Genomic DNA, 23,060 nt, shown 5'->3' on the forward strand with positions numbered 1-23,060 from the left:
TGGTCACAAGACTAGTCGGCATAGAAGACGAGGGTAGCATATGATTTCATATTGTGTTCGTATTGCATAACAAGTAGTTCAAATTTTGCAATGCTACATAATGTTAATCTGAATACTCTAACCCTTTGTTTATCAATTTATAACGGGATGGCCCCTTCCACGCCGCACCAGCTGTACCCTTTCTTGAGGTGGAGTACGACGACCTCCTTCTTCCACCGGACGACGAGGTTTTCAAGAGGCGTTTGAGGGATCCTTACATTCCTGAGACTTAGTTCATTACGTCGAACTTATGTCGAACGAATATTGTCGTCGAAAACTTGTAGACTCATAAACCAATGAAAATATTATGTGACAACTTGTCGTCCATTTATTTGCTTCATGTTCGTTTCAACTTACGCACGGTCGCGGCAGCACTTGTAGTTTTGTACAACACCGACAACAACTCAATTGAAGCTAGATGTTGTCTGTCCGCGTCACTGCCGCGTCGTGGTTTATGGCGCGTCACTGCCGCGCCGTGGACTCTGGCGTGGTAGAACCTGGGCTATGGCGCGGCCAAACCAATGGGCTATGGCACTGTATTCGAGATAATTTCACTCGATTACGTTCGTTTTAGAAATTTTGAACGCACGATACAAACAGATGTGATCACTTAATATCGATCATGGGTAATCCGAATACATGATACATGGGTACAATATATCAGTAGTTCAAATGGAATATAAGACAATACAATGGAATTTCTACTACATAGCTACATTGATTATTAATAAAGCATGGAACTAACAGACGACGCAATAAAAAACCCTCAGTCAGAAATATACTGAGTAAGTAACTCATTGTCCGAGTACCAATCCTCAACCACGACCCTGTTGCTGTAGCTAGGCTCACCTGCATCCAATCCCTTCATGTATAAAATGCAATTAGTTAGCAACGCGACTATATTACATTTAAAATCAGGCAACGAAAAAAGGCTTCCAAGCACTCACTGGCACATAATGAAACAACATGCTCGTTCAAGACCTGCATCTGTACTCTTGTCTCCTCCCTTGCCTTCTTCCTTGCCCTCTCCTCCTCTAATGTCATTCGTCTCTTCAATCCTCATTTGACAAGCCCAACGTTGATCGGATTACAAATACCGCGCTGTCTAGCAAACTCACGCATTTTGTCTTTGTGATGTTTAACGAAAAGGTTGACGTAGTCAGGTCCATATCTCCTCTTTCGTGCAATTACTTGTTTCCCCTTCAGTTCATCAAAAGAACTTAGCTTGACCATCATAACATTCCCACCTGCATTTTCTAGTGCTCTGTTCAAACGATAAATTATATCATATATGTCTTAGCAAAAAAAAAAACAAAATATGATTTCATGGTTACCACAAAAATAACTAACCTCATCATAGTCAATCATATGGCCACAATAATAGCCTATTCCAAGCTCCGAAGGGACTAGACCGTAGTTGGATTTAACACCACATTCGCACTTAACTGGCGGTGCTTTGTAAATTAACCTTTCTTTCTTCTTTTTCTTTGCTTTTGGAGGTTCTTCGGGCCATTTGTTCTTAAGACCATACAACCACTCCTTGAAACGACACTTCGTCATTGAATACACCTAAATAACGTGACATTAGTATATGACACATATAGCTCAATATTTCAACACATACACTTTGCACTTACTTCATGCTTGTTTGGACACACAAACTTCAACGTATTGTTAGGGTTTATCACGGCTCGGTCTCTGCAATGGCACAGAGGAGGTTCCTCGAGTCGTCTAACTGCGGCTAAGTGCTTCTCCTTAGCCGTCATTGGAGGGGGGGTTAGGGGGAGGTGGAACCCACCGCTCGAAGTGCTCTCGTGGATGTCGCCCTCTCCACCAAATGTTGAAAAGGAGGTACCTGGGGTCAAACTTGTCTGCACCATCGATCCACTGAAAGAAAAAGCACCTCTCATGGGCCTACACAACAAAATTCCAACAAAATATTAGTAACCTAGTAATATAAATGAAGAAAAAAACATACGAAAATAATTACTTACATTAAAACGACTGCATGTGTAGAAGCAACGAGCCGCTTTGTCCGGATGTCTCGATTGAAACACGTCGGTCGGACGACCACAGTCACAGTTAGGGACAGAGAGTTCAGGAGGGACGAGGGCATCTTTGCTAGACTCGTCGGGGTACAATTCGCTAGGACGACCCCGTTTTCGCTATAACTGCTCCCGAAACATGTCTTCCATCTAATAAAACGGTTCAAATTAAACATCAATCAAAACAACGTAAATTAATGTAAAATATAATCATTTGCAATGCAACTAAAATAATATAACTGACAATCATAGAAAAAAAAACATGATAAACATACTTCTAACTAAATAATTAACCTTAACATTGACAGAATCAAACTAATATATTCCTTCAAACCGTAGACCATAGTTCCCAAACATAATTTTTCTCCTAACCTTAACTCCCATTTATAATATCCTATCCACCATTCAAACGAAAATAAAATGTGCGTTATTACATTGAACAAATGTGCGTTATTACATTGAACGAGGACGAGGAGGGAGGGAGGCGGCCGGGGAATGGAATGGAAGGGAGGGAGGCGGCAATGGACGGCCGGGCGGGGGGGGGGGGGGGGGGCGGCTGCCGGCGTTCGTGGCGCGGCGGCCGGCGTGCTCGGCAGCGGGCCGGCGCAGGCGCGGCGGCCAGGTGGCCTTGCTGCTCGGGCAGTGGGACTGGCCGCGGGAGTTTTATTCGGCTCTGCCGCGCCACGGATCAGGACGCGGCAGTGCCGCGCCAAGATCGGTGGCGCGGCAGAGCCCTGCCACGTCACCGGTCAGCGATTCCGATCGCCGCCACGTCAGCCAGCTGCCGCGCCACCATGCATGGCGCGGCACAGGCATTTGGCCGCACCAGGGCAATAGGCGCGGCCAAAAGTGTTAGTTTTTAAAAAAAACCCCGACCGTGTTAGATTTAAAATTAGTTTAAAAAAAGTGTTAAAATTTAAAAAAAAAATCACTCTTGTAGGTCACTACTGACATAGTTAACGCTCTAATGGAGAATAGGAACTGTATCACATTAGATGTTTGCGCTTCTCTCTTATGTCTTACTGCCAGTCTTCTTGAAAGCACATATGACAGGTCATTTCTCATATTTCCTCTTAATTTATCAATATTAGAATTGTGAGATCATTTAAATTTGACCTTGCTATTGAACATTGGCTGACTATTTTGATTAAAAGCTGACTAAATGCTCTTTGGAGAGTTGGACCTTGTAATGGGAAGTAAATCTGATTATAATGAGTCCCTTCCTCAGAAAGAGATGGAAGATATGACATACTGTTCATGTATTTGTTCAAAAAAGGCATACTGTTCATGTATGGTCAAATTGTAGCACTAGCTGGCCATTGTATTCAAAGTATGACACGTACAGATCTGAGTATGCAGATATGGCATGCTGTTCATGGTTCAGGCTATAGTCTAATTTTAGCACTAGCTGGCCATTCTATTCAAGGAATCAAGGCTATGATGCATGCAAATTTCTGCATCACTAAAACTACATTTGCACGACTGTACTTTTTAAATTCACGTGAGTCATGGATTACATGGTTCCATGGATATGGATTGCAATCAAACAGTTTAGCGACCATGTATCAATGTCCTGCTGTACCCATTCCCAAAACGGAAAGTCCCAATGGTATACTCAGCTTCCTTCACTGATGGTAACACTAACACTAGTAGCCTCATTAATTAGAAGCTTTTCTATTGTGCAATATTTAACTGCCCCTTCCACTGTTTTAAGTTCGTTTTCACAGTTTGTATATGAGCTTTGGTTCCACCATTTCTTCAGCTTTGTTGGGGTAGACATTGAGGCAGAGAAGAGGTGTTTTCTTCTTTTCATCTCATTGAAAATTGTAATGGGTTCTCCTTCCTGCTTCATGCATACAATTTTTTTTTGTAGCTTTAGATTAATTGGAAAATCCAATTTTATCTGTAATTAATTAGAATTTATCTATAACTAAGTTATACATAGTCCAATAAGTACGAAATTTTTACTATAGTTCAAGCATACAATAATTAGCGTACCATAAAAATTTCACCACAATTGGACCATAGAAGCTGTAGCTATGAATTATTCCAATTAATTACAGACAAAATTAGATTTTTCAATTAATCTAAGGCTACAATAAAAATTTTGCACTAAAGCATACCGTATTATATATTCACTATGTAGATCTACTCATGTGGAATCCAACAAAATTAGATTTTTTATTTTATGATTTTTCTATGATTTACTGTGATTTTTTCAAAAATTCACCGAAAATAAATAAAAAAGAAAATTCAAACCAGATGACGCTGTAGCAAACCCATGGTTACTGTAGCAACTCGCTTTTCTGTAGCAAAACCGTCGCTGAAACCCGCCCAGGGGGTAAAATAGACGATTTTAGAAAGTTCAGGGAGTAAAACAGACGGTTTCATAGTTGGGGGATGGAGTAGACTAAGTATGAAAGGTGGGGGGGTGGGGGTTTAAGTAGACTTTTTCCTTGAAAATTGTAATGGATTCTCCTTCCTGCCTAATGCATACAATGGGCTTGCTTCACGAGCGCATATCTTGCTAGGTTGGAGCGGTGCAATCTATGTTTCCAAGAACTGAAGAATGTGAGCGCCAGCCTCAAGTTGCTGACAAGGTAAACTTCAATGGCTCTAGCCTCTTAAGTATCCCACGAAACCTCAAAACATTGTTCAGTTCAATGACCTAAACTAATGCCCTCTGGGCATTTCCTTTGCAGGCGGCAAGGCGAGGTCTCGGGAGATCAGCTCAGGAGCTCAACCTTTTTCTTCAGGATATCTTTCAATTGTCAAGCGTGTAAACAGTGACATACCACAACCTGCAAAATATTCACGCACTCCATTTCCTTTGGTCATAACAGATATAGCAACCTAGGATTTACAGCTAGAAAGAGAGAAATATATAGAAATTACATACATGTGTAGAAAATCAAGGGTCAATTTGATACTATAGCCATATAGCCTGAAGCTTAAAAGGTTTTTTTTCTCCATTTTAAGGTATATATAGAGATAGAGATTAGAGAATTCAGAGGTTCTATATTTTACCATTGCGTGTGCACGCCCTCTGTTTGCGCATGTGCTTGGGCACCTAATGACAAATGTACATAAGCAGCATTTCTTTTAACTTTTATATTGCCAATTTATTAGTGTCATTTTCTCCCCATTTCTTTTTGTTGATTAGCTGAGCAATTGGGTGCTCTACTATCGCCAATGCGTTCCACTTGCAGTTTTTCTTTACTTTTAGCTGCAAACAGCATATGAAAAACTGGTTTCCCCGTGCAGAGGCGCCATAAACCTTCGAATTGAGTTACCAGTTTCGCGTACAGAACTAGTCTGTATAGAAATACCTGTATAGAGATCGCAATTTATGCTGAAAGCATAATTACTCTACTCTTATATTTTTCTTTACGCTAATGCTTGGTTGAGAACGTCCGGACAGATAAACGGATCCAACCCTGCGCGTGTGTTACGCCTAATAAAAAAAGGGGCCTACAGTTACAGCAGGGTCCGCAAGAGCACGTGCGGCCACTTTGTTCTGGGTGCATGCAGCGCGTGGAGCCTGTGCATGTGCATGATCACAGAGAGAGAGGACTGGCTGCTTGCTGCGTCCGTAGCTGGCTGGACCACCCAGGTAGGCCCCTAGCCGCACGTGGCGGCCAGGCCCAGGCCTCCCTGCCGTGCTTGCCCTCTACTGCCTAGCGCCTAGACCTGCTGCTGCCTGACGTTTTGCTCTTTTCTCTCTTTGTGTTGTGTGCGCCGGGCCTAGCTGCCCCTGTCGTGTTGCTGCTTTGGCCGACCGGCTTAGGCGCTTAGCCAGTTGCAGGGCTGCCTAGGTCGCTTGCCTGTTTGTTAGAGGAGCGAGGGCCCACATATGCATGGGAGCTGAGTGCTAGCCTAAATTTTTCCCCGTCACTCCCTAGCATCTATCTCCGTGTGTTTCATGTGTTTCAAATGCATGTTTTCATCTGAATATTGCATGTGTTTCATTTGGGGGTTGTATATGTTGCAATGACTATACACGTATGTTGCAAGTGTATGTTTTAAATGTTTCACCTGTTTCAAACGTATACACATGTTGTAAGTGTATGCTTCAAATATTTCAATTGTTTTAAATGTATGTTGCAAGTGTTTTATCTAGATGTTGCATATGTTGCACTGGCTATACACATATGTCGCAATCGTATACTTCAAATATTTAAGCTGTTTCAAACGTATGTTGCAAGTGTTTTATCTAGATGTTGCATATGTTGCAGTGGCTATACTCATATGTTGCAAGCGTATGTTTGTAAATGTTTCATTTATTTCGGACGTATGTTTTAGCAAATGCTTTGTGTCGGGGACCTAATACCGGGGTACCCCAGGAGGCAGAACTAATAACCATCGAACGTTAAAAACTCTCGGACGGACAAGGGCGCCACTGCGTTTCTTGCCCGAATGACGGGAGTTTGGTTCTGCCTCGCCCGACGCCCGTGGGCCGGCTCCGCCTCGCCCGACGTCCGTGGGCTGGGCTCCGCCTCGCCCAAGGGCTAAGGACAAGACTCCTCCTCGCTCGACCCCCGAGGGCTGGGCTCGGTCTCTCCCGAGGGCTAAGGGCAAGACTCTGCCTCGCCCGACGCCCGTGGACCAGTTCTGCCTCGCCCGAGGGCTAAGGGCAAGACTCTGCCTCGCCTGACGTCCGAGGACGATCCTCGCCTCGCCCGATGTCCAAGGACTGGTCCCGTCTCGCCTGATGACCTCTCCCCGCTCCCTCATGATGATAGGTATAGGGTAGGACAAGACGTTCGGGTCAACCACGGCTTCGAGGACCATACCCTGCGCCCCCGCAGGAAAAGTACTGCCAGGGAACGATGGGATGGGTGCTTTAGACCCTTCTAGGTGTGGCAGAGCCTAAATAGTGTTGTGGGCGCGTGCTCTTCGCCCTACAGAGTTGTAGGTGCCGCCTTCAACCCTCAGACACGGAACCCAACGTAGACATACGACAACCACTACGGTCTAGGAAAGGGCTAACGCCTTCCACAATGATGGATGTGCTGTCGCCGCGCTGTGGTCTCAAGGGAGCGGCGCCTGCTTCACGATCCCTCGGACCCACCAGATCGGAGCACTTGCTTCGGCCCCCGGACACCCTCTATGATTGGAAGGTCTTGCCCACAGTGCTACTTCAGACTCTGACCCCACGTCCCTCCGATGGGGATTCATAGGAACTAGAAGGCGTGTGGAGCAAGGCTGGGCAAGGCTCATAAGTCAAAACTACTATACCAGAGTCCATACCCTACGCAGAGCAGTACTCTATAGCCATCCTGACATTCTACAATGGCATCGACAGTATTGTAGGCGCTTACCATTATCTGGTATTCATCGGAATGGACAACAAGGCTGGGTAGACGTGAACAACAAGGCTTAGTAGCATATGCACCCTTTCCCTCTCACTTGTAAAACCATCCCCTTCATCTATAAAAGGAGAGGTGCTTCCTCCAACAAAGAGACCGACTTTGGACAACACAACACACATCACACACAATCAAGCTGCTACCAGGCTCTTAGCATCCTTACGACCCTTCTATCAGAGACTTGGGACCAGTCCCTCTCTCGACCGTTTGTACCCCCTACTACGAACCATTTTTGTTGCTAATAACACGAGCAGCAACAAACTAGACATAGGGACATTCAGCCCGAACCAGTATAAATCTTGTGTCCTTTAGCGCACCATCCGGGCCTACGTGCATCAATATAAATTTACTTGCCGGTGCTTGTTCAAAACACCGACAGTTGGTGTGCTAGGTAGGGGCCTTTACGCGTTCCAAATTAGGCCTCGGATGGCCAACCACGCAATCAGCTAGGTCCCAGGCGCACACGTGCGTTTTGGTGACCTAGATTTCATCGTCACACTAGGAGGAGAGCTGGCGCTAGCCCACACGGCCGTCCAGTCTCTCCCTTCCATCAACTTCAGCCACCGGAGGCTTGAGGGCCAGCCCGGCGACTCCCTTAGACCCCAATCATCCATGGAGGCCCCACGCTGCATCACCCTCTCTCCAGAATGCCATGTGCGGAGCACCCCAACAGTGTTTCCGTTCGGTCTTCGCAACGCTGCGGCGACCGCTGGCCATCTTCTGGCACTACGCATGGTTCAGCCACCCACGGACAGCGAGTTCATGGGGGCAATTGAACATGATATAGAGACTCTCCATAGGCTCCTCATGGAGGAGCCAGGATCGTCCTCTAGCTCTAACTCTAGCAGGGGAGCCATCATCCTTCCCGAGAATGCTTCATGGCGCAAACCCTCGAGGGGCACGTCGAAAGCATCTCTGGGGAAGAGGCTACCCCAACAAGCAACCCTGATGGCAAGTTTAGGGGGGAGGCAGCAGCCCCATCTTGCTTGAGGATGGAGCAACTGAGAGCCCACAAGCTGGAAATCGATGAGGCCAGACAAGGGCTCGTCCGGGAGTACGCGGACATCAATCGTGAGATTGATCGCTGCGAAGACGGTGGGCGCACGCGTGCCACGGCCCGCACTGTACACCAGAGGATCCTCACCGACGATAGGACCCTCCCTCACTTTGCTCAGGTGAGCCAAAACATCATCGCTACGATGGCCTTGCTACATGGCCTTCTAGAGGCCGCGACGTCCGAGGATTGCCGGGCCCGCTGAGAAATTTGCACGTTGCTCGAGCGTGCGGCGGCGCAGCAGGTAAAAAGCTCATTGTCTCAGCGACGTGAGCCCGACGCTAGCCAACGCACGCCCTCAGTGTGCCCCACCAAGGACGCATCCATTTACCAGACACCGCCAAGCGGCAGGTAGCACACCACTGTCCTAGTACATCAACGTCTCGGCCATGACTGCGACGTGCGCATCATCATCGATGCCCACATGCGCACCCACAGCGACGCAAGGGAGGGAGCCCACCGTGGCTACCATCCTCTATGCGGTGGACGCTACGATAGCGGTGAGGACCGGAGCCCGAGCCCTAGCCTGCCAGGCCCTCAGGCCTTCGACCGACACATGCTCAACGCTGCCTTCCCACCAAGGTACCGACCGCCTACCAACATCCCTAAATATTCTAAGGAAACAAACCCTGGGCTTTGGCTCAAAGACTATTGGCTTGCCTGTCAAGCCGGTGGTGCGAGTGATGATGATTTCATTATTCGCAATCTCCCGCTACTCTTGGCCGACTTGGCACGAGCGTGGTTGGAGCACCTACCGTCCAACGCCATTCAAAGTTGGGCGGATCTGATGAAGATCTTTGTGGGGAACTTCTAGGGCACGTACAAATGCCTCAGAAACCCATGGGACCTCAAGAACTGTCGCTAGAAGGCCAATGAAATCCTCCATGGGTACATCCGGTGCTTCTCCCGGTAGTGCAACGAGCTCCCTAATGTCGTCGACGCCGATGTGATAGGAGCCTTCCTATCTAGGACAACCTGCGAGTCTTTGGTTCACAAGTTGGGGCGCAGGGGCCCATGGACCACCAAGGAACTCTTGGACATCGCCACCAGCCATGCCTCAGGAGAGGAGGCGGTTGAAGCCATCTTCGACCGTTCCGATAGCAAGGCGAGGCGGGATGAGGACGCCAGTGAAGGCGCCTCCAACCATCCTACCAAAAGAAAGAATAAGAAGCAACGACGCGACAACTCGCTCGTGGCCGTTGCCGACCGCAAGGGTGGCCAGAAGCCCATGGAGGGCGCTCCGAACCACTTTGAGAAAATGCTCGAGGGGCCATGCCCATACCATGCTTTCCCGGCCAAGCATCTATACAAGGATTGTGGCCTCATGCGCAAATACTTGTCCGGAGGCCTCAACAAAGGAGAGCAGGGGAAGGAACCTGCCCCCACCACAGACGACGCTGAGGAGAAGGACGACACCTTCCTAATGCCGAATGGCACCCTCATGATCTTTGGAGGATCAGCGGCCTATGACTCCAAACGATGCTAGAAGGTCACACGCCGTGAGGTCTATACGGCCGGACCGGCCACACCTGCCTTCCTCCGGTGGTCAGAATCCGCCATAACCTTCGACCGGACCGACCATCTAGATACTGTCCTACACCTAGGAAGGTACCCGCTTGTTGTCGATCCGATCATCGGCTCGAAGCGACTCACGAAAGTACTGATGGACAGAGGCAGCGGCCTCAACATCATGTATGCCAAGACACTCGACGAGATGGGCGTCGACCAAACGAACCTCCACCCCATCCGAGTACCTTTCCATGGCATTGTGCCTGGTAGGCAAGCCGTGCCACTGGGGTAGATCAATCTGCCCATCACTTTCGAGGATCAGTCCAATTATAGGACTGAGACCCTCACCTTCGACGTGGTAGGGTTCCCTAGAACCTTCCACACCATCCTGGGACGCCCATGCTATGTGAAGTTCATGGCCATCCCCCAACTATACATACCTCAAGCTGAAGATGTCGGGTCCCCGCAGGGTCATCACCATCGGCACCTCCTTCCAACGCGCTTACGAGTGCAAAGTCGAATGCTGTGGTCACGCCACAGTAGTCATCATCTCCGAAGAGCTTGCCACCCTCAGGGAGGAGGTTGTTGAAGAAGCGCTCGACACAAAGAGGTCGTCCGGATCGTTCAAATCAGCGAAAGGGTCCAAGGAGGTCCTCGTGGACCCCAGCAGCTTCGAGGGCAAAAAGGTCCGCATCGAAACCACGCTCTCCTCTGAATAGGAAAGTGCGCTCGTCGACTTCCTCTGTGATAACAAAGACATCTTTGCATGGAAACCCTCGGATATGCTAGGCATCCCGAGGGAGGTCACCGAGCATACCTTGAAAATCCACCCAGGTTCCAAGCTGGTGAAGCAACGCCTGCGCTGCTTCGACGAGGAAAAGCGCAGGGCCATCGGTGAAGAGATAGCAAAACTGTTGGCCGTCGGGTTCATCAGGGAAGTACACCACCCAAAGTGGTTAGCAAATCTCGTTCTTGTGCAAAAGAAGAGCAGTAAATGGAGGATGTGTGTCGACTACACGGGCCTCAACAAGGCATGCCTAAAGGACCCATTTTCTTTGCCACACATAGACCAAATAGTTGATTCTACCTCAGGGTGCGAAGCCCTCTATTTCCTTGACGCATACTCTAGCTACCACTAGATTGCGATGAAAGAGTCCGACTAGCTCGCGATGTCTTTTATCGCCCCTTCGGATCATTCTGTTATATTTCGATGCCGTTCGGTCTGAAGAACGCTGGGGCAACTTACCAGCACTGTATGCTCAACTACTTCTGGGACCTCATCGGGTGGACTGTTGAGGCCTATGTCGACGACATCGTAGTTAAGTCCAAATAGGCGGACCACCTGATCGCTAACCTTGAACGAACCTTTGAGAAACTTCGGGCAAATAGCATCAAACTCAATCCCAAAAAATGTGTTTTCGGGGTCCCAAGGGGCATGCTGCTCAGCTTCATTGTCTCTGAGCGCGGCATCGAAGCCAACCCAGAGAAAATCTCAGCCATCACAAGGATGGGCCCGATCTAGAACATAAAGGGGGTTTAGCAGATCATAGGGTGCCTCGCTACCCTCAGTCGATTCATTTCGTGCCTCAGCAAATGAGGACTCCCCCTTTATCGACTTCTGAAGAAAGCCGACCGCTTTAAGTGGATAGCCGAGGCCCAGGAGGCGCTTGACATGGTCAAGCTACTTCTAACCAAACCCCCTATCCTAGTTCCTCCAAGCAATGGAGAATCTCTCCTATTGTATATAGTGGCCACCACGCAAGTGGCCAGCGCTGCCTTAGTAGTAGAGCGGGAAGAAGAGGGGCACGCCTTCAAGGTACAGCGCCCTATATATTTCATTAGCGAGGTACTATCCGACTCCAAAACCCGCTACTCCCAAATCTAGAAACTCCTCTACACCATCCTCATCACCAAGAGGAAGCTACGCCACTACTTCGAGTCACACCCTGTGACAGTCATGATGTCATTCCCCCTCGGCGAGGTCGTGCATAGCCAGGACGCCATAGGAAGGACTGCAAAGTGGGCACTTGAGCTGATGGATCAAGGCATTACTTATGCCCCTCGAACGGTGATCAAATCCTAGGTGCTGGCTGACTTCATCGTGGAGTGGACCGAGGTCCAGATGCCACCAACAGTCGTCGATCAAGAGTACTGGATGATGTACTTCAACGGATTGCTGATGAAAAAGGGCGCCGGTGTGGGACTAGTCTTCGTATCACCCCTTGGGGTCCGCATGAGGTACATGGTTTGGCTCCATTTCCCCTCATCAAACAATATCACCAAATACGAAGCGCTCATCAATGGCCTACGAATCACCATCGATCTAGGCATCCAACGCCTCGACATAAGGGGCGACTGCTAGCTGGTCGTTGACCAGGTCATGGAGTCAAGCTGCCACGACACCAAGATGGTGGCATACTACCAAGAAGTTCAATGGCTGGAGGATAGATTCGACGGCCTCAAACTCAATCACATCCCAAGGCGCCTCAACGAAACAGCCAATGCACTCGCAAAAGTAGCATCCGGCCGAGGGCCAGTGCCAACAGGTGTCTTCGCCAGTGATCAACACAAGCCCTCGATGCGCTATGAGGGGTCGGAATAGGCCGATGATGGCCCATCTGATCCAACCCCGGAGGCCGACCCACCGACTGCTCCACTCGACCCCGAGGTCATGGAGCTTGAAGAGGATCCAATAGCAGAGCCCGACCCTCTCAATGACTAGAGAATGCTTTACCTTGACTACCTCCTCCATGACACACTACCGGTGGACAAGATGGAAGCCTGACGGCTCGCACGCCGCGCCAAGTCCTTTGTTCTTGTAGAAGGCAAACTCTACAAACGGAGCCACATCAGGATCCTACAGCTCTGCATCCCCAGTGAACAGGGAAGACTTCTGTTGAGTGACATCCACGGTGGGGTCTATGGTCACCATGCCGTGCCGAGGACCTTGGTTGGAAATGCATTCTGACAGGGCTTCTACTAGCCCACTGCAGTAGCCGACGCCGACCAAATTGTACGCACTTGCGAAGGGTGTCAGTACTATGCTCGGTAGACTCACCTCCTGGCCCAGGCGCTCCAAATGATCCCCATCATGTGGCCCTTCACGGTCTGGGGGCTCGACTTGGTTAGGCCACTCAAAAAGGCACCTGGGGGCTTCACCCATCTACTTGTCACCATAGACAAGTTCACAAAATGGATTGAAGCTCGACCGATCTCCATGATCAAATCCGAGCAAGCTGTGCTGTTCTTCCTCGACATCATCCATCGCTTTGGAGTACCGAACTCCATCATCACAAACAACGGCACGTAGTTCATTGGTAGGAAATTCAGTCGATTCTACGATGAACGACACATCTAGATCGATTGGGCAGCCATCGCGCACCCCCAGATGAACGGGCAGGTCGAGCGTGCAAATGGCATACTCCTGCAAGGCCTTAAGCCTAGGATCTTCAACCGGTTGAACAAGTTCAGCACGTGCTGGCTCGCTAAGCTCCCGGCGGTGCTCTGGAGCCTAAGGACAACTCCTAGCTAGGCCATCGGCTACACACTCTTCTTCATGGTCTACGGTTCTGAGGCCATTCTCCCAACGGACCTTGACTATAGAGCACCAAGAATCAGAGCATATGATGAATAGGGGGCCAAGGCATCCCACCTAGACGCCATGGACTAGCTAGACAAAGCCCATGACATCGCCCTCCTCCATTCGTCTAAGTACTAGTAGGCGTTGCGACAGTACCATAGCCGACGGGTGCAGGACTGAGCCTTCAACGTCGGGGACCTCGTCCTCTGCCTCGTGTAGAGCAACAAGGACTACCACAAGCTCTCCTCGCCCTAGGAGGGGCCGTACATCATCGCGGAAGTACTCCGCCTAGGCGCCTACAAGTTGAAAACCATCAACGGTGAGGTCTTCACCAACGCCTAGAACATTGAGCAGCTATGTCATTTTTCCCTTATATAAACGCATGTTTTTTCTTATCAGTTTTTGTCTTTACAAATCCCCGATCTTTAGTGACATCCGACGCCTGCAAATTGCGAGGGGCTAGACCTCACTCGGGGGTTGATACAAATAATACAAGTACATTTTGCAAACACTTCCTGTGATTATCTTTGCAAACTTTATCTAAGTTTTTCAGTTCTCATAACAAGTCTAAAAACTAAGATTTTGGGAACAAATTCTAAGTACAACTGGTAGGACTGTGGGAGACCCACGCCCCAGCGGCTACAACCTCTTTGCTCACCAGCATAATCAAAACTAATTCACCCGCATTCCTAGTTTTTTGCAACTTGGGCCATGGGAAGGCATCGAAACCTCTTCACAAAAAGAGGAAACTGAAAAACTGTTTGCTGTAACAAAAGATGGAAAATTTGTTCATTTTTGCACAAATTCACCACTTACAAAGTGATTTTATCACGCAAAGGACTAATGTACTCCTAAAATTCAAAGCACTATTCACTCGGGGGCTCCCCAAACTTATTCAATTACAGTCTCTACTTAGCTTTACTACAAGTACTACTGCGGTCGCCGTGCCAAGCTCTCCATCGGCAACGTCCGGGCATGTACACAGCCCAGTTCGTCTACTACAGCCGCCATGCCAATCTCTGCATCGGCAACGTCCGGGTATGTACATGGCCTAGTTCGTCTATTGCGGCGGCCGCGTACTGCTCCCCATCGGTGACGTCCTATCACTTTGCGGGATCCTTGAAGGCACCGTCATCTGCAACAACGAGCGCCACGTCGGCGACTGTGGTGTCCCTCCGCCAGGGTGCCCAGGGACTACCATCATCATCAGCCGGTGCCTCCACCAGGATGCTCAGGGACTACGCCATCATCATCGGCCGCAACCCTAACAACGGTGTCAGGGTAGGAAGCGCCTCCCGCTAAAGGAAGGCAACAACCAACGACGGCAAAATCGACAACGCTCAGCACCCTCCGACGACTTTTCTCCTTTGGCAGCGGTGACCCCTCCTCAACATAGGCAAACCACACCATCTCATCTACATTGGATGACCTCCAGCTCGATATCGTGCTCCAGATTCACGAGCGGATCTGTGAGTTCTTGTCTCCCTAGCATTACCCTCTCTTACTTAGGGGCCGATGCATTTGGTGAAAAGAAAGGAGAAGAGGTGGCGGCTCAGAGGCTGACGGGGAGGTGGGGCGAGAACTCTTTCCCCCTCCCCCTATTTAAAGAGGGGGCTTAGTAGCTAAGGAAAAGGCGAAAGGTTCGGACAAAAAACTCTCTGCCTTCCCCTATTCAATACAAATGCGAAATCAATGCTGACAGAAATCTAAGGGGACGCGCCAGAAATGACGGGACACCGCCTGGTAAGCTAGAACATCACCCGAGCATGGCCCACCACTAATGCGCCCCGGACGTGAGAACCAGGGCACGCTCACCTGCAGGTGACTCTTCGCTTCCCCAGGCAGGACCATGGAACGACCTAACGACAGAACCTCCCTCCAGGGGGAGCCCAGCGGGCCTCCTAGGTCGATCAGGTGGCCCAAGCAAAACAACGAACGAACGACCAATTGAAAGATAAGCACCCTTGTTTACTTACTTTGAGTGTTGAATTCTTTACCGAGCCTTCGACCCCAGCAACGGTAGGGGCATGGACATCGCTCGAGGGCTACCGAGGGCGCCTGTTTGTTTAAACACCCTCTTAGCCCAACCCCTCCTTATGTTTAAAAAACCATAAGCATGGCGTGTGGGAATAAAACGATGAATACAACTGGACGAACCAACAGACCCTATGCCCCGACGGCTATGGTGTTTTTTGTTCACCAGCATAGTCACATTCATAGTTCCTCACATTACTAGCCTTAGCTCCTGCCTTCCCGCAAGGAGTTTGGAGGGGTCCACCTGCAGAGCCCCCCTTTAGGGGGAAGCTGACAGATCGCTTAAAAATCAATCGAGCCGCTCGAATTGTCGCAGAACCGACCAATTTATAAGAGTACAAGTACAATGGCAGCCCGCAAGCGATCGCACGGTCATACTTGAACCCATATAAACCCGGTAGTCTGTCGAGTACCACGACGGGTCTCGATAAATGATTTACAACAACCAAGATCGTACAAGATTCAACATACATGCCACATATTACATAAAGTTCACAGATACATTTCATCATCAGAGTACGAGTAAAAGTTATTACAAACCGAGTTTGATAAATAAAGCGGAAGCAATTAAGTTCGAAAATAAAGTTTCCAACATAGTTTAATACAGTGCCAAGTCGGATCACGGTCCACAAAAGCAAGGATAGGAATTAATAAAGAAGCTTGCCCAAGGCTTACTCCTCATCCACGGTGGGATAGAAGCAACTCTTGCAATAACCATGGTACACAGTGCCATCTGCAACAATGGGAAATAAAACCCTGAGTACGAGAAGGTACTCAGCTAGACTTACCCGTCATGAACCAGAAATAAAATGACTCCAAGGATTATGCAAGGCTGTATAAGTGGACGCAACTTGACAACATTTTGCGTAAAAGGCAATTGACCCATGGTACAATTATGATTCCTTTAACAAGTTAATTATAACTATCCATTTCTAGATTAGCAACTATCCTATGCCAAACATGTGGTATATCATTTAGAAGCATACAATAGTGACCATAGCAGGTATTGTAATTCCATATTCATCTGAACCATCATGTTTCATAACATAGTTACTACAATGTTGGAGCTAGTCAAGTTTCTCACTATCCAGGAGAGACGGCGATTCGAATCGATTTCAACCAGCTGGGAATTTATTCCTAACACAAACCTAGGTCTACCAGCCACGATAGCCTTAGGTCACCTTTGGTACAACTCAGGTACACATTTCGTAGGTCCATACCATGCCGCACAATCTAGAACACCAGATGCCAGGATGCTCAGGCCAAGCCTGCCCTTGGGCTCAGTCTGATCGTTCCCCAGAAGGAGCGCACAACAGAACGGGTCCTGGCCTGAGTTGAATTACTCGGCTTCGCGGTCGGAACGAGTTATTCGGCCAGCTAAGTGAGAGGCATGCGTTCAATCTTGTTAGAAGTTCCAACAACGGCACGGTCCTTGATCAACACAGATGGGGATAGATCCACACCCATGACCTCCATGCCTTGTTGCTTCTCTATCGATCTCCCGCCCGGTCTCGATTTACTTTTACCCCATGGTTCTGTTCCACGATAGTAGATATAGCCAACCGTGCTCCAGTATTCACCTATATCTCACAAGTGACAGGACATCACCTGACTTCTACCGGTCTAAGCATGGCTAAGCATATATTTGATCATGGACCTATACCGGTTAAAGGTGTAATATCTGGACAAGGAATGTACATGCACCAAGTGGTTCCATTCAACTCTTATAACCTAATGCATCAATCATAAGTACTTAAGTAAACATTTGTAAAATACTAGGAGACTTAGAATGCTTCGGGGCTTGCCTTGCAGAAAGGAAGTAGGGCGATGGTCAGGACACTATGGAAGCTCTTCAGGGTGCTGCTCCACGCCTTTGGGAGCTGCGGCTTGCGGATTCTCCTACGGGCCCCCTTCCTCTGCTTCTTCAAATTCCAGCAATGTTATCTCTTCCTCCGATCCTAGATGCATGAATATGACATAAGTATTATGAATGCATATAAGTTAACAAGTGCATCATGTTTATTGAGTAGGTGCATATCTTTTCTCGATTATTTAATTAACTACTTCTACAATGCATTGATTATACCACAAAACAGTAGCTACTTGTTTCACTCATAACTGGAGTTCTACTAATCCAAATCCAGTGATCCTAGACTTTCTGGAAAGCTTATCAAATTCTCTACAACTTTGTTATTAACTATTTTTACAGTACATATCATTTTCAACATGCAACTCATCAAACTCCAGAATCTATCCAGAAACTATTCAATTTGCAATACAAAGCAACAATACTTCTACTTCATGTAATCAGTCAAAATTTGATAACATAAAATCTACCAACAGTTTAAGCATACTAAATACATTTAAGATAAAATAATGGTGAAGCCCAAACTATTTATTTAAATGCCTTTATTATTTTACTGAGATATTTAGGTTAAATAATAAACATATACCAGATATACTTCATAAATTCTCAAAAATTTACAGTGCCTTGCTAATGCTATCAAAGGACTACTATAAAAATTTCATGTCATTTTACAAAGTAGAACATCCTATACAAAAAATAACAAGGAAGCAAGGCTTGAAATAGCATAAATGGAAAACCTTATTGAAAAGTGTCAAACAACAGATTTCCTATTTTTCTTAGCATCCCTATGGTACTAGGATTACCTCCAACAAATTTCATGAATTTTGGATTCATAAATAATTTATAAAAATTTACACAAGGATCTCCTAATTATAAAAGAAAAATCTATAACTACAATTCTGCACATGCACTCATCTTCAAATTTTTACCAGAGCTCATATATGCTAAGACTAGCTTACCATAAAAATTTCATAATTTTTGGAGCAGAGGAACTCTAGATATAAAATAAACAAATTTGAATGCATTCAAAAGCACATTTCAAATCCCTATTTAAATCTCCAAAAATTTCTACTGTAAATGTCAAGGACATATTTTTCCTAAATACTACACTTCCTAAGGAACACTAACAAATTTATTTCACAAATTTTGAAGCTACCAACTGAAAATACAAAAATTACAAAACATATGAAATCTGCATTCAAAATGAACTGGCTTTAATACATGGAGTCGCTGACAAGCGGGACCCACTGGTCAGTTGACCCCACCTGTCATTGAGACAGAAACAGAGCCGATGGTGCTACTCTACGGACGCGGCCAGAGCTCGTCGACGGCGAACTTGTCGGCGGTAACATCTTCACGGCGTGACCTACTCGACCTAGCGCATCTATTGAACCACTTGGCCGACCCTATCGTCGATGCTAGTGACGATGGTGGCGGCCATGGTGGAGCAGAGGTGCGGGCCGACGGTGAGACGCCGGTGGAAGCTACGGCGGCTCAATCAAACGCTAAGCCGAGCATCATCGAGCTACGGCGGACCTAGCTAGTGCCCTTTCATGGCTTGGGATGGTCGGTGGCGACGTGGCCACAGTGACGGGGCTAGCGGTGGAGCTCTGGCGAGGCTTTGCACGGCGCGGTGGCTTACCAAGTGCTATCAACGGGCATGGGAGGAGGCAGTGGGTTGCTGGGGAGATAGTGGTGCTGCTGCGGTGATGAATGGATGGCTCGTCGTGGGCTTGCGCATGGCTATGGCGACAACGGAGGCGAGGAGATGCTCGGATATTGCTGTGGGCGCTGCCAGTGACGAAGGAGAGTTGGGAAATGTGAAATGAGGGCGCAGACAAGAGCGGGCGGGTGCTGGCGTGATGATGCCGCGCTCAGGCACGTCGTGGCCTGCGCGATTAGGGCAACAGCGACGCGCGGCCATCGCGACCTCCACGCGGTGCGCGGTTCCTGCCGGTGTCGGCCACTGAAGATTTCGATTTAGTCGGTTCAGTTAAGCAAGGCCGAGCCTGACGACGAGTTTTCAAGTCGCCCAAACTCCTAATCCATGGACTTCTAGCCAAAACTTCCTAAACCAAAGTTGAAGCCCGAAGTACCAGCTACAAATCTTGTTCAAAGAACTTGTTCTAATTCACAACAAAAATGGAGAAAAAATCAATCCAAAGTCGGGCTGACAACAGTGTCAGTGATCAAGACTTAGAAAATTTTCTTAAGTGTTGAAATCTTGATTTTGCTAATTTTTGTGGGACCCATTCAAGCATGTTAGAAGTTAAATCAGTCAATGACCCAAAAATAAAAGTTGTTCCTTATGTCAAATACTACAACTTTGCTTTAGTGATCTCCTCCATGCAAGGTCTCTAACACCTAGTTCAAACTTGGTCAAACATGTCACATTTACATGATGATACACATCAAAGCATGGCTTAATGACCTTTTTTACCCCTAACCATGAATATCAAAGTTGTTCATAATGATACTCTAAACATGTTTAGGCAATTTGCAAGGTCATTCAATCATTTCATATAGTAGTCACTCATTGAGCTAGTTAGTGTAATCACAAGAAAGCTTAAGTGTTGGTTCATGAAATGTAGCCTATGAACAAGGTCCTATTTGCTACCCTAGGTGTTGCTACATGTTTGTGTGACTCACATCCACCAAGTACATGTATCCACTCATGATCATATGCATAGACATGTGGAGACATGAAATAACAAGAAAAGTTGCATATGATTAAGAAACATGCGATAATAAGCAAACATTGCAGATGTTTCAATCCAATGTTTCAGTGGTAAATGCTTGTTTATGAATGCTTGATGATCATGCTCATGTTATGCAAGTCAAGTTATGCAAGGCTAACACCTGAGGTGTTACAGCCCCTCCCCCTTATAAAAATCTCGTCCCGAGATTTGCAAGACCTACCATTCTTGGAAAAAGGTGGGATAAACTTCTCATAGATAATCTTCTCTTTCCCATGTAGCATCTTGTTCACTGTGATTGTTCCACACCACCTTATAGAACTTAATAATTTTACTCCTTGTCACTCTCTCCATCTCCTCTAATACTCGAATTGGCTTTTCTTCATAGGTCAAATCCGATTGAAGCTACATGTTGGTGGGTGCAATAGCTTCTTCAGGTACTCGAAGACATTTCTTTAACTGAGACACATGGAATACATTAAATATTGCACTCATCTCTGGTGGAAGTTGTAACTTATATGCAACATTTCCTTTTCGTTCCAAAATTTTGTATGGCCCTACATATCTTGGTGAAAGCTTCTTTTTCATCCCAAATCTCTTCACACCTTTCATGGGTGATACTCTCAAGTATACATAGTCACCCACTTCAAAAGTCAGTGGTCTTCTTCTTCTATCGGCATAGCTCTTCTACCTCGATTGAGCTACCTTCATATGTTGTTGGATGATACGTACTTGCTCTTCGGCTTCATTGACAAAATCAATACCAAAGTATCTCCTTTCACCAGGCTCAATCCAGTTCAATGGAGTTCTACATTTTCTGCCATATAAGGCTTCAAATGGAGCCATTTTGATACTCGCTTGATAGCTGTTGTTATAGGAGAACTCAGCTAAAGGTAACCATTTCTCCCATGAACCTTTTGAAGATATAACACAAGCTCTAAGTAAATCTTCTAGGATTTGATTCACTCGCTCTGTCTATCCTAAAGTTTGCGGATGATATGCCAAACTTCTGATTAGCTTGGTTCCCAAAGCCTGGTGTAAGTGCTCCCAGAAACGAGCTATGAACTGTGGTCCTCGATCTAAGATTATAGTCCTGGGTACTCCATGCAGTCTCATGATCTGGGAAACATATAACTCAGAGTATTTCCCCACGTGATATGTTGTGTGAATTGGTACAAAATGTGCTGACTTGGTGAGACGATCAACAATTACCCATATTGAATCGTGACCTTGTGACGTCATTGGAAGGCCTGTGATAAAGTCCATGCTAATTTCCTCCCATTTCCATCCTGGAATAGGCAATGGCTGAAGTAGTCCCGCAGTTTTCATATGGACAACTTTTACTCTACTGCAGTTATCACACCTAGCAACATAGGCTGCGATCTCTTTCTTCATCTTAGTCCACCAAAAATGGGTTTTCAAATCTTGATACATCTTACTACTACCCGGATGGATGGACAATTTGGACGAGTGAGCTTCATCTAAAATTTGATTCCTTAGCTCATGGTCTTTTGGTACCACTAGTTGGTCCTCAAACCATAATACACCTCTTTCGTCCAATCTAAAATGTTTGGTTTCTTACTCTTGCATTTTTCTCTTGATGTGACTTATTCCTACATCTGTCTGCTGTAGCTCTATGATTTTGCTCTCAAGTGAACAATTGATCGTGATATTGTGTAGTACAGCAGGATGTAACAAGTTGAATCCATCTTCCAATAATGCTTCCACAGTGTTGCAATGAGACTTCCGACTGAGTGCATCGGCTACTACATTAGCTTTACCCAGATGGTAATGCACTTCTAAATTGTAGTCCTTAATCAATTCCAACCATCTTCGTTGTCTCTTGTTTAGCTCTGGTTGGGTAAAGATATACTTGAGACTTTTGTGGTCAGTATATATATGACATACATTGCCCAACAAATAATGTCTCCATATCTTTAATGCGTGAACAACTGCTGCTAGTTCTAAATCATGTGTAGGGTAGTTGACTTCATGTTTCCTCAGTTGCCGAGAAGCATATGCAATAACTCTTCCTTCTTGCATAAGCACACATCCCAAACCTATTCCTGATGCATCACAAAATACATCAAAAGGCTTTTCAATGTCCGGTTGTGCCAGCACAGGTGCTGTAGTCAACAAAGTTCTAAGGGTGTGAAAAGCTACTTCACATTCTGGTGTCCATTTGTACTTCTCATCTTTCTGTAGTAGTCCGGTCATAGGCTTAGCTATCTTTGAGAAATCTGGAATGAACTGACGATAATATTCTGCTAACCCTAGAAAACTCCGAACTTCATGAACCGAAGTTGGGGCTTTTCAATCCATGATCTCTTATACTTTTGATGGGTCTACAGAGATTCCATCTCTTGATAAAATGTGACCTAAGAAAGGTACTTTGCTCAACCAAAATTCACATTTGCTAAACTTGGCATATAGCTTATGCTCCCTCAATCTGGATATGACAATCCTCAGATGCTCTTCATGATCTGACTCATTTTCTGAATAAATCAATATATCATCGATAAACACGACCATGAACATGTTGAGTTCGGGCATGAATACCAAGTTCATCAGGTACATGAAGTAGGTTGGAGCATTTGTTAGTCTGAAAGACATAACCAAATACTCGTATAAGCCATACCTAGTAGAGAAAGCAGTTTTAGGTATATCCTCTGGTCTGATCTTTATCTGATGGTAGCCTGATCTCAAGTCAATTTTGGAGAATACCTTTGCCTTCGCTAGCTGATCGAACAAGATGTCAATGCGGGGCAACGGATATTTGTTCTTGATGGTCACAGCATTGAGTGGTCTGTAATCTACACACATTCTCAGTGACTTGTCCTTCTTTTTCACAAACAAGGCTGGACATC

At 46.7% G+C, this 23,060-nt stretch overlaps 1 pseudogene; it reads left to right on the top strand.

Moving 5' to 3' along the window:
• LOC136536571 (katanin p80 WD40 repeat-containing subunit B1 homolog KTN80.4-like) overlaps nt 1-23,060 on the top strand; it is a 283,345-nt pseudogene that overhangs the window by 16,627 nt on the left and 243,658 nt on the right.

Source organism: Miscanthus floridulus, chromosome 2 (genome assembly GCF_019320115.1).
Source record: "Miscanthus floridulus cultivar M001 chromosome 2, ASM1932011v1, whole genome shotgun sequence".
Classification (NCBI taxonomy): Eukaryota; Viridiplantae; Streptophyta; class Magnoliopsida; order Poales; family Poaceae; genus Miscanthus; species Miscanthus floridulus.